At 47.1% G+C, this 16,897-nt stretch overlaps 1 protein-coding gene across 9 annotated transcripts in view; it reads left to right on the top strand.

The window, feature by feature from the left end:
• The window catches only part of junbb (JunB proto-oncogene, AP-1 transcription factor subunit b), a 36,939-nt gene that overhangs the window by 10,833 nt on the left and 9,209 nt on the right, over positions 1-16,897 (top strand). For 4 of the 9 annotated variants that reach the window (XR_013781047.1, XM_079366303.1, XM_079366305.1 and 1 more), the window contains one exon: positions 8,119-8,238. The exons of 1 other annotated variant lie outside the window; for it this stretch is intronic. The gene's annotated coding sequence lies outside the window, so the exon portion shown is untranslated. Of the gene's footprint in view, positions 1-8,118; positions 8,239-14,645; positions 14,705-15,938; positions 16,183-16,222; positions 16,715-16,897 lie in introns of those variants that run through there. 4 more of the 9 variants (XR_013781048.1, XM_079366308.1, XM_079366306.1 and 1 more) reach the window with 4 other exon arrangements.

Raw genomic sequence — 16,897 nt, 5'->3', positions numbered from 1 at the left:
CTGAACACACTCTCACTTATGCAAAGAACGTGCACTGATGCATGTTAGATCAGGTTGCACACAGGCTGAAAATTGATGTTCATGCAGCCTTTTCTATGAAGCGTGTTTTTGGAGAAATCAGGGTCTGAACTGTGCCAGGAGTTTCTCTTCTAACTGGGTTGATCTCTGTGAAGGTTGTTCGATTGGAGGATGTTTTTGTCCACGTGGAAACTGCTCCCTCGAAAAGACAGCTCAGATTAGGATCCTCTCCGCCATCTTTGTTGAGTAGGGACGTAACGATTCTTCCTCTCAACGAGGCGAGCTGATTGGAGCTTCACATCGGGCCGTTGATTTAAATACTGCATCAGACAGAGCTGATATCATAAGTCCCGCCCCTTCTTAAGTTTGATTTGTCAGAGAGGGAGATTGACGCTGTTTTAAAAGTTGAAGAACTGTAAATGCATCGAAAATGAAAAAGTCCTCACCCGTCTTTCTTGCTCCTGTCAGAAGGGGGACGGATGAGCTGACAGGATGTAGTGAACAGTCTTGTGCAGTGAGGTACAGCAGGAGAGGTCGGGTCTGTCCCTGTGTTTTTGGATCTGGGTTTAACAGAGTCACTCTGAAATACTGAAACCACTCAGTGCTCAGCTGGTTACACTAACAGATCACAACAAGAGCTTCTCCCTCCTCCCCCTCCTCCTCCTCCTTCCTCCCTCATGTCACCTCCGGTGGTCTGACATCTTCACGGTGGTGGTCTGACTCCTGTGTGGGCTCCAGGTCAACGAGCTGAACGCAGACATTAACCGGGTCAGAGAACACACACACACACACACACACACACACACACACACACACACACACACACACACTGAGGGAGAAAGAGAGAGAGAGAAGGGTTTTCACCTGTTATGAGTCACTTTGATGGCTTTATGAGCAGCAGTCACTCTTGAGCGACCCCTCGCAGATTCACAACAATAACTTACAGCTCTGTGCTGCATCCGGGGGGGAAAAGTGCAAATACTGGATCCAGACTCAGCATTCAATAATGACCTGCTTCAGGTAATATCATTCACAGATTATGATGTGTTGGTGGGAGTTTTTTCAGGCCGTTTTTTTCTTCTGATATAACTTCTTTAATTTCATTTCCAGATCAACGTTTTGTATGAAAAAAAAGGTGATTTGAAGGTGATCCGATTTCGCCGCTCTGATTGTATTCTGTTTGTTTGTGGTCATAACGTGAACATCAGGAGGCTGACGATAAGAAGCGTGTTGAGTGTTGAGAGTGTGTGTGTGTGTGTGTGTGTGTGTGTGTGTGTGTGTGTGACGTGTTTGTCATGAAGCAGAACCTCAACTCCTTATTGACGTCCGAGCCCAAAACAGAAAGATAACACTTCCTCCTGGCCTTATTTTTAGCAGACTTACTCACGGAATAAAGCCGAGAATAACTGTCAGGGTCACGTCCACCCGTGACCCACTCCGTGTGTGTGTGTGTGCGTGTGTGTGTGTGTGTGTGTGTGTGTTCAGATCATAGATGATACACTCTCCGATCATTTGCTTCAGTCACTTCTGTGTTGTTTTTACTTTTACTCAGATAGTTTGGAGATTACCACACCAGATGCATACGTGTGAACTCCAGTCCGCCCACGCACTCTGTCGACAGGTTAACAAGCTCATGGCGGTTCATTAAAAACAGACCAGGACGCCACGTCGATGGCGTTTGAAACCCAACTTCTTCTTTCTGGAGCGAACACTTGTGTTTGCCTCATGACCCACTTTGGGAAACTATTCTTATCTCTTCTGTCTTTGTCTTTCAGGGAAATGTTGATTTCTTCTCCTTTTGAAGCCGTCTCTCCTCCTCGAGTGCTTTCCAGATAAACCCTTCCCTGATTCGTGGTTTGTGAAATGATTGGGCAACTTTGTTCATTGACGTACGCGACTAAAACTTGATGACTCGACTTCTGAAAACTTCTGGCGAATGTGACAAATCTGACCGTATCTCTCAGCGCCGTAGGCTTTTATTGCATCACCTGAAAACCGCAACCAGATAAATAGACGGCAGAGTCATTGAACAGGGCGTGGAGATGCTTCTATAAACTTCACAGCACGTCACTCAACTACAATGAGTTTGGAAAAGTTTTTAGAGCCTGTCCTCTGAGTGTATTTCCTCTTGTGTCGACTGTACTTCACTTATCAATAAAACAAATGTTCACGTGGTGATCGTGTGACATTCATGACGGCTCGTTTTGATGACCTGGCTCCTCACAGCAGGTGTGTGGCTGCTTCTCACGCATCCATCTCTTCTCCTCCCTGACTGGGTGACGTCTTAATGTTCTCTTCGGGTTTTATTTAACTGGATTTGACTGGATTTGAAACTGGATTAAGGCAAATTAAAAACTCTGCTGATCTCCTGCATTTTCCCTCAGCAGCACAGGAAGTTGAACGTTTTCATAATTAAATGGCTTTCTGCTTACGTAGCATGAAATATTCAGGACAGAACATTTGATTTACAAAGCGCTTTTCAGGAACTCAGAGACAAAAAAGAGGGGGAAAAAATCAAGACGATACACTGAGAATATCAAACAGGTCATAAAGGCGACAACGTATCAGCCACACATTAAAGGTCACGTGAATAATCCTCTCCTCCATGTTCCTCTAACATGTCTCTATTCTGTCTACAAACCCTCCAATCATGAGAAAAGTCCATCCTCTCCGTCTTCTGCCTGCTCCCCTTTTAAAGAAAATGTGTGCTCAAACAGGCCGTTTGGATATGTTCCCTCTATGACATCACAAAGGGCAGTAGCCCCTCCCCCAGGTGGGTGACACTCCCACAGCTAGGTGTTTGTTCTGCCCTCTGAGTCTGCCTTCTCACCGTAAACAATAGGACATGGAGCCAGAAAGCAGCGAGTACACCCGAGCCCTTCCAGAGAGGGGGCGTGGCCAGACACAGCTCATTTACATATTTAAAGCGACAGACACACGGGGCCTAAGATAATATTACACAAGCTGGAGCGCCCCTTAACCAAAGAACAGCCTAACGCTGCACGAGGGTTGCAAAATCACAGTCGGTAACTTTCCATGGGAATTAATGGAAATTTATTGGAATTAACCGGAATAAACCGTGAATTTACAAAATAAAGTTTGGTCCTGAACAGGGAAGAAAATGTGTTTTAGTATATATATATATATATATGTACATGTATTAAAACAACCAGTTTTCATTCAAGTGCACTTGATAATGCTTTTCCTCCATCACATGTGAATCTGTTGAAAAGTTGATATGATATTATTTTGTCTGCTTAGGACAAAGCAAAGTGTTTATATTATACTTGGATTTGATACAGTTCAACTAAATAATCCTGAATTTCCTGTTAATTCCCATCAATTCTGATCGTTCCTGTGGAAAGTTTCCAATCTTGAATATTTTTCAAAATTCCCAAGCTTGCCCCTTTCCATGGAAAGTGTCCGGAAATGTACCAGAAACTTCCCACCCTTTTGCAACTCTACAGTGTTGTCTCCAGCTCAGCTCTTTGTCCTTATTGGAGGACGTCCAAAGCCAAAGAAAATGAAGCTCAACCTCGCCGTCACGTCTTCACAGCCGCTCAGTGATGTCAGCATGTGACTGAGCAGGTTACATATATAAGTACACATATTCAGCAGAGGAATCTTTGCCATACGTGCAGATTTTATTTAATTTTTTTACATCTTTGTGATGGAGTTATTTTGCCCGACTTCTGCACGTCTGAGCGAAAACGGACTCGGCATCCTGCCACATGAGCTGCTGCTTTCAGGGTCTTTCTCGTAAATCTATTGTGATCAGCTTCAGGGGCTCTGAACAAAACAAGCAGAGCAAAAATGAGACGATGAGCGGCTGCTGTTTGAGGGGGAAAATGGAAAATACAAAGACAGGAAAGGAAAATCCAGGAGCGCTGTCCCGGTTTCATTTGAAAACACCTCCTAACTATGTTTTATGCGGTTAAATGACTGGAGGGTGTACTAGCACATTACATGGTGGAATTCACTCCTTGCTATCTGATCTCCACATCTATTGTTTTTTCCCTTAAATGTGTGTGCATGTGTGTAAACTCCCCTGCACCGAGCTTTAAAGTGAGCAGCTTGTTTGTTTTCTGGGCAGGAGATCAGAGGCAGGTGGCCCTAAAAGGAGCTGCTAGTGGATTGTGTTGCGTGTCAACGCTGAGTCAAGACCTGGAGGAGCGAGCGACTTCTTTAATGTTGATCCAAGAGCCAGACTGCACACCTCGTAACACCATTTCACATGGTGAGAGAGAGCCATGTCAGCCTCCGTGACACTAATTCAGCGTAGTGAACAGTGAGCTGATTATTCTGGATCAATTTTTATGGTGCAGGGATCCAAAGCTATTCTCAGCGACTGAATTAGATTACGTGACGATTTGAATGCAGTCGATTTACGCCAAGGGAAGAAGACAGACGTGTAGAGGCGATGGAAACAGAGGGATTAGGAGAGGAGGAGGAGGAGGAGGAGGTGGGCGACAGGAGAGAGAAATAACGGGGTTGCCAGGACTCCCAAGATTGTCTGTCATTCTGTGCGTCAGTCGGACTATTCCTGGACCCAGACGCAGAAACAGAAGCAGCATTTGCGCAAAACAAACGCACACACAAAGAAACAGGTTTTCTTTTTTCATCCTCACTCTATCAATGCGAGCTGGATGCTGGGAATATGTCCCTTCCTGTCTGCTGTCACACTCGACCACAGAGATCTGTTCTCTCCCTTTTACCTCGATCACACTCTGCTACAAGGTACAGCTTGTGGCTGTTTCCCAGGCAACAGCTGCTTCCTGTTTGTCTGGGTGGCTTTGGCCGGCGGCTCACTTTGTGTTATTGAAGTGGACCTGAAGAGGGAATCAGATGTTTGTGATGCTAGTAGGTTTTTTTTTTTTATAGCTGCAGGTTTTTTGAGCTGGTTGAAGCTGACTTGAATATTTACACTTGATTGATTTCACAGCAGAACACGGTGACACGGGGTCTCTGACATGTTATTGTGGTGTACATATCATCGGCTGTGTATAAAGATGGATGATGTGTCTCCAAATCCTCCTGCTGTGCAAAAGTGAAACCAAAAGAATCCCTTTGATGAGCCCACAGCAGAGCGGCGTTTGTGTCGTCTTGAAGCAGACGCTCGTGGTTAGATAAAGTTTCATAGCAGGAGCCTGATTTGTCAACAGAGCTGTCAATCATAGGCCCTTTATACAGCATCGAATAACCATGTAGGTTAACTCATCTCATTCATACACTGCCGACAAAGCAGCGGGAGCAACTTGGGGTTACGTTGCTTGTCTTGCTTGAATTTCCCTCGGGATCAATAAAGTATCTATCGATCTATCGATCTATCTATCTATCTATCGATCTATCGATCTATCTTGCCCAAGGGCACATCGGACATGTAGCTGCAGGAGCTGGGGATTGAACCCACGACCTTCCTCTACCGACCGAGCCAAAGCCGCCTCTGACCTTCAAGTCAGTACATGCGTGCAGTTTCTACATCTGCTGTTTCTGTAGCCAGCTGGGATTCTGCAGCACAACGTTTCAATGGTAAACACAGCATCACTGCATCTCATGGTGAACATGATGGATCTTTAACGAATCCAGAACATGCTGCAGGAATCTGTCAGCGTCAGGTACGTCCGTGTGTGATGGTGGAGGCTCTTTAGCTTTGAAGTCATCGTGTCTTTGTGGAGCGAGAAGCCGTAATGACACCCTGCGTATTTGTCGACACATACCAGAGAGAGGCAGCTCTCCTCAGAAAAACGGTGTTTGATAAACGCCGTGGATGACATCAAGACTTTGCTCCGAGGCGTTTGTTTAAAGAGGAGCCCTTTGTGAGGGAGCGACCGCAGCGTTTTTGGCAAAGAGGTGGCGGAGTATACCCGAGTCTTTGAGGAAAACAAAAGCTGCTTCTCAAGTTCGCAGGTACAACACATGCTACACAGAATATGTGGGGCAAGTATCTTGTTCCACACCGGCCTTGTTTCCCTCCGAGTCGCTCGCACACCGTCAGAAGATAAAAGAAGAAACAACAGAGAGAGAGAGAGAGAGAGAGAGAGAGAGAGAGAGAGAGAGAGGGAAACAGAGCGACTTCAAAGCTGCACAAGAATTTCTTTAAACACGGTTCTCAAAAGACCACATCAAACACAAGGGGAGGCGAATGCAGCGGGGGGGCTGTGTGTGTGTGTGTGTGTGTGTTAGTGTGTATCATAACACAGCACAAAGTTACAGAGATGCATCTAGGCTACGCCGCTCGCTAACATGAGTGCAGAGAAGAAAAAGATGCTGTCAGCTCGGATAAAGAGTTTGGAGTGTGTGTGCGTTTCTTCTGGTTGTTGCGCGGCCTCTTCAGCACCCAGAGAGCACTTCAGCTCAGCGGCTGCCAAGGAGACAATCAGAGGGTGGACCCCGCAGCCCACACACACGCTCACGCACACTCACCCTGCCGGCATCAGGGGGCGCAAACATCACCGAAGTGCACGCACAAACGCATCAAACCACACACACTTCACGCTCCTTTTATAGCGTATCAACCAGAGTGGATATTGATTGTTTTAAACAGAGCATTTACGACACAAATGCTATTCCTGGGGCGGCGAGCACACCCACACACATTTCCCCCGTGACACACACACACACACAGAAATGCACCAACAAACAGCGGCGTGTTAAAACAGACATTCTCGCAGCTCGTCTTTAAAGCCTCTGGTCAACAGCAGGAAACGCCACACAATCAGCCCTGACTCGGTGAACATCAGCGTGACCCCGCTCCCGCTTCACGCCGAGCCGTCTGTGGAGCCGGTGGAAACAGAAAGGCTCTGTGGACTGTCTGACCCTGTGGCTCCTCTTCTTCCTTTCTTTTTAACGTCCTCGTCCTAGTTTTTGTTTTGTTATCGTGGCGACCTGGCAGACAACCATTGTGGCCTGTATCCTGCCTGAGTCGGCCTTCTCTGATTGGCTCTCGAACTGCCTGCACTCCTGCCTACCTGTCTCTTTTTTGTTTTACTGATGTAGCCTCTTGAGATTTAGCAGGCGCCCATCTGCGATCACGTGCAGACAATATATTTCTATTTGAACAATGACTTCGTAGTAATTACAGTGTCGCCTGTTCCCCCGACCATTCGCCCCCACCGCCAAACTCCCGACCCTCCAAAAGACGGGCACAAACTCGTCTATTTAAAGAACGTAAACGGACAAAACGGCTTTCTGAAAGTTGTCCTGGTCATTCTCAAAGATCTGTGATCCGAGCGGGACTCTCACGTGTCTCTTCTCATGTCAGATTAGACGCAAGCAAAGATGTTAAAAGCAAACAAGGAGTCTCACTCGTACCTATAAAAACCCACCTGTGATTTCCACTGAAGGCAGCATCGTCTCTGAATGTTATTGACTTACAGTCACCTCATGATGGCCGACGACACAAACTGTCTGAAGTATGTTATGGTGTCATGAGCAGAGGGGCAACTTAAACCGTATTCTGATCCTGACTGTTTAAAGAGCCAATCAGAAGTCAGAAACTTCCAACACAAATAAAAAGAGGAATGTGGTTTCCTTCCCTCGTTTATGAACAAACATTTCAGGTCTCAGAAGATAAAAATCTTGATTTTTTTTCCCCCTATTACATTGAATCCTGCACACTGTATAAATGGCAGAAACCTGTTTAGCAATGACTGACTTCAAGGAAAGACTTCCTTTTTCCTGTCGCTGCTTTGTGTTCAAATCAAAGAGAGTCCTGAGTGCGTGCCGCACATTGTTCTGTAGCTGTCCGCTTCAATTCTTCCTAATATTTCATATCCTTGCATCAGAAAAATGTCACACAGAAAATACACCCACAAAGATTCAACACCTCATCTGTGATAAGCTGGTGGGAGTTGGAAAGAGTGGCCTGTGGAAAAATAGACGTTGATAATGTGACAGCTGGGTGACCACTGAACTCTGGAAGCCAATCAAAGACACAATCAGTTCACACGTACGTTAGTCATTTATCATGTTCTTCTTCTCCTCCTTCCACTGAATGAAACAAACACAAACACACGCACACACAGACAACCACAGGATGTGATCAGAAGTCAAAGATCTCTCTCTCTCTCTCCCTCTCTGTCTCTCTCTCTCCCCCCTCAGCATCCGGTGTGAAAACCGACGTACCGCAGCAGCACAGGAAGCAGCATCTGTGAGGAAGGACTGGAGGTTAGCCGGGACTCGACTCAGCTCTCGACCACGGAAACCGAATGAAAACATGACGTAAATATTGCAACCAACACTAACAGAGTGTGAGTTTAGTACAACTTCTGGTCAAGCTGTGTGTGACACGCTCCAGATCACAATCATTTATATCTCCACACGAGACTCCTCAGTGAACAAACCTGCGTCGACGAGTCAGCAGAAACATGATGAGGTTTGATTCTGCACATGATTGGCCTCAGGACGTTCTCTCCGCTCTGATCTCCTTAATTAATACTCAGATGTGGGCGGATATCTAAGGCGAGGAGCGAGGGAAGAAGATGAAGAGTCTAAAGAGAAGGGGAGGGAGGGGGGGGGGGGCACCTGCTGGGTCCACATGGCTCTGAATGGCCCGCTTTAAGTGGCTGCACTCACGCACGCACCGGTCTAAAGCGCGGCCTCCCGCTGTGAGTAAACAGCGGTCGGGAGCACATGGCGCCTCTGATCAAGGCTATCGGCAAGATGGTTTGTGTTATCCAGGAGAAGCAGAGCAGAGATGGTTGAGGTTTGTTATTTAGAGGGAGCCACACACAGGTGCACGCTGTAAAGGGACCGGGAGGAGAGGGAGGGAGGGAGAGAGAGAGAGAGAGAGAGAGAGAGAGAGAGACAGAGAGAGAGACAGAGAGAGAGACAGAGAGAGAGACAGAGAGAGAGAGAGAGAGAGAGAGAGAGAGAGAGACAGAGAGAGAGACAGAGAGAGACAGAGAGAGACAGAGAGAGAGACAGAGAGAGAGACAGAGAGAGAGAGAGAGAGAGACAGAGAGAGACAGAGAGAGACAGAGAGAGACAGAGAGAGAGACAGAGAGAGAGAGAGACAGAGAGAGAGACAGAGAGAGACAGAGAGAGACAGAGAGAGACAGAGAGAGAGACAGAGAGAGACAGAGAGAGAGAGAGAGAGAGAGAGATTAAAGAGAAAACAAGTTTACTGCAGAGAACCAAAGAGGAGGGATCTAAAGTATGTCCAACCTCCGGTGTTGAAAACTCAAGTCGATTGGGGAACATCCTGCAGTTCCTGGAGTGTCCACTAGAGGCTGGCTGCAGTTCCTGGAGTGTCCACTAGAGGCTGGCTGCAGCAGCACAGGAAGTCACATACACACCCATTCAAACAGCCTGTTTTTACAGCAGACATGAACATGTTTACAGCCTGCTTCAAAAATCCAAACAGGTGTGATTAGCTCATGTCTCCATCCACACACACTGTACGGGGGAATGTTTTGATGACTCAGCAGTTTTGATTGGATGAAGGATCAGAGTTATTCACAATAAGACGTGTAGCTGAGCTGATTGACAGGTGGGCGTGGCCTCAGCTCCAGCTCTCAGCCTGTCGTTAGCTTGACTCAAAGTTAGCCTGAGACAGCATTTCCAGCACGGAGGCCGCCATCCATGAATCCGAGTTCTGAATGTAATGACAAGTGATGATAACGCACGAGAGTCGATCTGCTCTTCTTCTTCTTCAAACATCTGTCACCATGATGGAAGCAGGAAGCCATTTTATTTTCCCATAAAGCCCCAAACTCATGGAACGCCCTCCAGCAAACTCTGACATTGTCATTTAGTTAGATTTCCTCCCAGAGCAACATCTGCGTGTGTGTGTGTGTGTGTGTGTGTGTGTGTGTGTGTGTGGATCCACCTGCATGCAATCATCTTCACACAACATCTGCGCTCAGCCGTCAGACAGCACAAAGAAGCCGGTCTTCTTATCGGAACAGCACGTTACCACTGAAATAGTTTCTTCTTTTTAATTCTAACCCGCCGTGCACATGCCCGTAGATGCACTATCAGATGCCGACAGGGTTTGTGAGTCACAGATTTTAAATGTTGCTGGCAGAGGTTAGAGCCAGAAATCATCCAAAAAGAGTTGGACACACACACTCACTCACACACTCACACACACGCGCACACACAGTTGGAACCGTCCTCTGTGTGAGTAACTGCAAAGGTTGAGCTGAGAAGTCAGTTATCGAGTGTTTGTGGTGGGATAAAAACGAAGCCAACTGACTCTGCAGACACCGGCCAAGTCTGCTCTTAAAGTTTCTTTTAAAGCTGACACTGAAACTCGCTCTCTTCCTCGCTGTCACGGGGCGTTGCAGCGTTTCAGACTGATGAAGGGAGATACTCTCAAACAGTCGCTCGCACCGCAGCGGCGTCTCAGAACGTCAGCGAGATGAAAGTACAACTCTCATTATTACTCAGAGCCGAAGAGAAAGTTGATGGCTCACTGCAGCTGCTGGTGATTTACAGGCCGTCTGAAACATGTCAAACACAAAGAGAGGAAGGTGCCGTTTGAGTTTCAGAGGAACTCGACCTCTCAACAGAGATGCTAGGAGTTTTGAAGAGACGAGAAAAAGACCCAGAATTAGTAAAAGAGCGACTTATAAGAGGGTTTGAAATAAACCGGCGAGGTGTAGAGGCTGCAGCACATACACCATCTGTGTGTGTATCTGTGTGTGTGTGTGCATATGCAGCGTGAGGAGAGCGCTGGGGGGAGACCACCTACACTCCCACCTGCTCTGCCTTTATAGAGGGGCCTCTTCAATCACAAGGCTGGGGTCATTATGGATGCGAGCCTCCAGCCGGCAGGCATTGTTGTTCGCTATTTCTGTCCTCGCAGCTTCACACAGAACATCGAGCAAAAAGCCCCATTAAAACACGCTTCAACACATGAGCAGCCACGACAGGAAACATCAGGGCCTGTACTTCAGACCCTCCTCGTTTTCTTTTTTGTTTTTTTTTTATCTCAGGTGGAAAATCTAAATCGGTGCTCAGCTGCTGCACTTTCTGTCTTTCTTTATACGGCCGACATGATACCAGAATCTTCAACTTATTTGATTGTAGTAAAACTGTAACGATGTCTAAACATGTTTGCATTCAACGGCTGCAAAATAGAAGCACCAGGCACCAAATATGCAGCAAAAATTGCACACATTTTTTTCCCACATTTTCCACATCATCGAGCAGTGTAGACGGTGTGCAGGCGATGTCCTTCTTTAAAGCTCATTAAAACAGCAGAGACTCTATCACTGTTAAAACACACGCTGTAGTGTGGTTATTTCTTTCTCTGAGTGGAATCCATGCAGCCCTGCAGAGTCCTGGAGTCGGCATGATGGCGGTCGTCTTCTGAAGCAGCAAAGGATGGAGGTCGCTGCGATGATAAAAACAGGACACCTCTGACGGTCTGACACGGTGAGGAGGAATGACGAAGCAGTGAAGTGTTTGACAGGCGCTGTGACGATGACTCAGTCCAAACTTTCAGAGTGAGAGATGAAGAAGACGTTTGTTTGTTCTCCGCTTCAGGGAAAACTATCTGAACGCTTCTGATGCCTCCTCGGTGTCTTTCAGCCGCTTCAAGAGCAGCAAACGTCGTCCGTTCATTTGTGAAACCGAGGAAGAGTTTGATGAGTTTGTGAAGATTTTATGGATTTTACCTCCACGCTGAAAGAGACTCCTTCTTCCCCCAGGTTTCTCTTTCAGCGACCACATTTCAGAGTGATATAAATCTCCTCATCGAGCAGATGAACACGTTTACCCCAAACACACACAACACAAGCTGGAGTCATTTCCTCTCTGGGTGTTTAATTTCCCTGAAGACTTCTCCCATCGACTCCGCTCACAGCTTCAGTGAACGACTCCGCCAGGAAAACTGTTAAACGCTTGTTTGTTACCAAACCGTCAAGAGTCTATTTTTGGAGCAGAGTGCAAAACCTGAGCTTCCTGATCTCCTACTTCATGTTTATTTTAGCTGTTTTCTAGGCTAAGCTAAGCTAAGCTAGCTCCAGCCTTGTCTTTGACAGACACAGGAGTGGAGGACATTGTCCTCATTTCACTCTCATGAAGAAAGAAAACATATATATATATTTATTTATTTTCAAAACTCTATTTGTCCCCGTGGGGCAATTAGCACCAAGCGTTCGACCACAGGAGCATATATATAAACATATATAAAAACATATATATAAACATATTTCATGCTACCTATTTTTTTTGTATTTCTTAGCACTCAAACTTCTTCAACCCGGCCGGATATCATCCCAGTTTGACTCTCCAGTAAACAGCTCTGCAATGCAAATAGTTCGACAGTAATTTGTGCCTGTGGAGAGTCTATTTTGGTAGCAGCTGAGCTCCCTAAATGCTCTCCTTAAGGTGAACTACATAAAACGTGAGGTAATTAGCGAGCCACATTACAGACCACAAACTGCTAATTGTGCTGCTTCTGGTCGTCTCCACAGAACAGGCGCGCTGCAAACGCCGTCTAATCCCCACCTCTGCACGTGTTCTGCACCAGATCGCCGTCCGGCACGCAAACAGTAATTATCAGCTGAGACACAGAAACCCGTCTGATAGCAGGCTGAGCATCCACGGCTTGTTTGTTTGTTTGTTTGTTTGTCTCAGGATGGGTTCAGGGCGACACACCAGCTAAAGTGTATTTACATACCGGTGTGTGAGTGAGAGTGGGGCGCAGTGTGTGTGTGTGTGTGTGTGTGTGTGTGTGTGTGTGGGTGTGTGTGGGGGTGTCGATGATTCTTTCAGGCACGTCTTCACTCCAGGGCGTCCGTGTCCCGGCTTGTTTCAGACGTGCCGGGTCCCGAGCGTCAGGAATGGCGCTCAGTTCCAGGATCACGCAAACGCTCCCTCCGGCTGGGCAGGAGTTGCCTACGCAGACAGAAGTGTAAAATCTGCGGTCTTCTGTGTTGACAGAAAAACTTGCATGCCCTCAGAAAGTGCTGGCTCTGAAGCTTTTCTGTGAATCCGCCTCACCAGAGAAAATCCCCGTGGATTTATCACAGCGGAGAAAACAGCCCGTGTGTGTTTCATGGCTGTGACTCTGTTTGTTTGTGTTACTTAATAAGATTTAAAAGGTGTGTGTGTGTGTGTGTGTATGTGTGTGTGTGTGTGTGTGTGTGTGTGACTGCAAACTTACTCACTCCTCCGTCACAGTCTCAAACTCAGCACGTTGTAATTTTTTTATGAAGCGATGACGTCACTCCTGTCAGGGTCATGACCCCCCCTCCCCTCCCTGAAGGGATTCCCTGGTCTGGTTTTACCTTCACGCTGACGTCCGGGTGTCTAGAACAGAAAAGTTTCCGTCGTGTTTATTTGGACTCTGACTCGGAGGGAAACCAGGAAGTGGAGCAGACACTGAGGATGAGACCGAGACAGGAAAAGAAACTGCCAGCAGATCAGGGAGGAAAAGGAGAGAGCATGCGAGGGTTGTTCTAAAACTCTAATTTAACCAACAACATCCTCACGAAGTAGCTTTAAAAACCACGTGTGTCCTGTGACCTCTTCCTGTATTTTATGGCCTTTACCACAGGATGAGTGCGCTTCATGTCATCAAACAAGAATCTTACACTTCAATATTAAACTAACTGAAAACAAACAATATTGACATCTGATGAGAAACCACGGCAACAGAAGTCGACGTTCTCGGCACCCGGTATGAGCGTTAGCGTTAGCGTTAGCATCGTGAGCTGATAAAAGATAAAGGTTGTTTAAAGTGTCTGTGTTTCTCAGACTCTTCTACTAAAGACCGAGCCGGTCTGAGGAGCGGCGTGTTGATGTGAAGGTTGCAGCTGTTGAGAGGTTAGTGAGTCAGACATAAAGAGGACGGCGGTTCCTAAAGGTCGTCTTTATTAAGAAATCTGTCTGAATGTTGGACGAGGGCTGAAATGATGGAGCAGCTGCTTCTCAGGTCCACGAGTTAGCTTATTCTGAAAAGCCCCCGATCATGTCAGCCTGTGAAGGAGTTCAGTTCTTAATAAAAGCCAGATCCATGTTTGGACCATGTGGCGCCGGTCACAGAAGCAAAAGGAAACTCTCACGGAGCCGCGCAGCTGTGTCGGCGTGACGGAGCCAAACTGAAGAGAGCGCTTCAGAGGAACGCTTGGCAGACGGCGAGCACACTATGGATCAGATGTGTGTTTACTGCGGTATTTTTATTTACCACTTCAAGACTGTGTGGATGAAATGTCCTCCTCTGAGACACACACACATGCACACACGTGGGCGTGCACGCACACACGCGGGCGTGCACGCACACGGGAAAGATCTGGAGCCAGTTGTCTTCTCCTGCCCTCGCCCTCACATCCCGCTCTGTTGCGTTAAACGTCTGCTTGTGCGACGCTTTAAGTCGTGACCCCGAAGTGAACGAGGTCATGAAGAGCACATTTTAAACACCATGACAAACTTCTGCTTCACGCACACAAACAGCCTTTTTACTCCTGAACATTTCCCAAACTGCTGAAGGAGAGCTGTGTGTGTGTGTGTGTGTGTGTGTGTGTGGGGCGGTCACACACACACACACACACGACTCCGGTGTTTAGTGAAAACATAAACAAACTCACAGTGAAAGTAAAAGTCTGATTCCTGGGTTTGATTTCTACATCACCTTTCCCATCAAACATGACTTCTCTGTTATTGTGACTTCTTAGGAAAGCAGCTGCAGCGCGGTGAGTTTTCACTTCCTCTGCACCATGAGAGCGCGCTCTGAACCAGATGATCTTCAGCCTGCGGGTGAACCCGTCGGCTCACATGATCAGTCTCTCTGGGAACAACGGCCAGGTAAGCACGTCATGTTGTGCTGAAACCTGGACCACACAATATCAGGTTTTATTTTGAAATGACTTCCTGTATGCAGCTGATGAATAGCACGCCAACGCTGCAAGGTCTGAGGCGACTTGTTTCGAACGGCGTCCCGTGCCCTGGATGAGCGGGAGATGAAAGTCAAGCTTCATCCGACCTTAAGAGGACGACTTTGAAATGTTTGTTTGTTGGGTGGAAATCGAACGTTTCCGATGACGTCAGGAGATCCGCTGATCGGCTCTTGCGACAGCGTTAAGCAGATTTTCTCGATTTTAAGTTCAGTGTTTTGATCAGGTGGAGATAGTTTCCTGCTCTCACACAGATATCCGTTAAAGGAGATAAAGAAGTCATCGTCACGTCAACGCCGTTGGTTTCAAACACGTCACACGCCGCGCAGAGTTCAGCTTCTACGTTAGATTATAGAGATGAAGGTGAGTAAGACGTTCAAAGATCAGCATGGTGTCGTGTGGAGAGGAAGAAAACACCATGTGATGTTGACGAGGATGATGATGATGATGATGATGTAAACCACGATGGATCTCTCTATTAATAGAGCCGGCAGTAGAGTGACCACAGTCACAAAGGAGGAGCGCTGCGCTGCAGATGAGAGGCCCCATTATGTCCAAACGAAGGAGTCAGACGCAAACAAACCTCATCTGACTGAGCCTGTCTTTCTCTGCCCGCGATAACCCCCGACTCCTTTTTCTGCTGAGTGGGTGTTTGGAGGAGTTGTGAAGGTCAGGGGAAAGACTGTGAAGCCAGGCGCGAGCTCGGGGGGGCTCTGACCTCTGATTGGCCCTGACTGCTCTGAGTCACAGAAGCGCCAACCGAAAAATGGCCCCGCGCCGGCCGAAAGCAGACGACGAGTAGGCTGCTGCCCGGCTCTGACACAAAGGAGAGTTGTGCAGAGGTGGTGAGACACAATGGGACGGTTTGAGATGAGGAAGAGGAGGAGGAGGAGAGCTCGGGTCCTCACGCTAAGCACCTCATTGTGAAAGCCTGCTTTGTTTAAAGACGGAGTCTGTGCGCTGAAGAAATGAAAAGGAGATTTTGCTGCATGTCGAAAACTGCAAGAAGAATCTAATAGTGTCATAAATACTCTTAAATCTCATCTAAATAAAGTCGTAAAAGGTCTGAAATCAATCCAACGTTAGTTTTTAAAGGGGTCAGAAAATAGTGTTTCAGACAAGACAAGAAATTCCACTTAATCCTCATCGTCTCCTCCCTTCATGCAGATGTTCAGCTTGTGGTCGAATCACTCATTCACGCAGCAGCCTAAGTGATGTACGTGCTGCTTCACACAGACGCACACTGAGTGTTACGGTAAACGTCCTTCTTTCTGCCTCGGGCCTCGCCTTTCCCAAACTCACCCAGGAACCAGAGCAGGTAACACTCAGTCAGTGTTTTTGGCGCTCGTCCATGCGACTCCGGCTGTTAAAACCGAGTCTGTTGCCAAGCCGCTCGTCCTGCCCTGCAACTCTTTGAATGTTTGCCCAAAAAAAATTATGCATAAAGAAGAATCAAGACAAAAAAATCCTGCAGCAGATCGAGACGAACTCTGGAGCTAATGCTAAGGTCCATTCTCACTGAGCTCGTCCTCAAGGCACCAAATTATGGAGTCTGTATTCCCATCAGGCCAAAGAATGTTTCTCTGTGAAATGTACAAAAGAAGCCTAAAAACATTTAAGTTTTCTGACTGGACTCGTCTTGTTTTGTTGTTCATGTATCTGTAGTTTATCAGAATCACTTTCCCTGATGCACCGACTCCTCCACTGTTTATTTTTTAAGCACTGTGATGAGAAAAGTCCATCCTCTCCGTCTTCTGCCTGCTCCCCTTTTCAAAAAAATGTGTGCTCAAACAGGCCGTTTGGAGATGTTCCCTTCATGACATCACAAAGGGCAGTAGCCCCTCCCCCAGGTGGGTGACACTCCCACAGCTAGGTGTTTGTTCTGCCCTCTGAGTCTGCCTTCTCACCGTAAACAATAGGACATGGAGCCAGAAAGCAGCGAGTACACCCGAGCCCCTCCAGAGAGGGGGCGTGGCCAGACACAGCTCATTTACATATTTAAAGCTACAGACACAGAAACAGCCTGTTCTGAG

This window comes from Symphodus melops (assembly GCF_947650265.1).
Source record: "Symphodus melops genome assembly, chromosome: 17".
NCBI classification, from domain to species: domain Eukaryota; kingdom Metazoa; phylum Chordata; class Actinopteri; order Labriformes; family Labridae; genus Symphodus; species Symphodus melops.
This window is presented reverse-complemented; position numbering and strand designations above follow the sequence as displayed.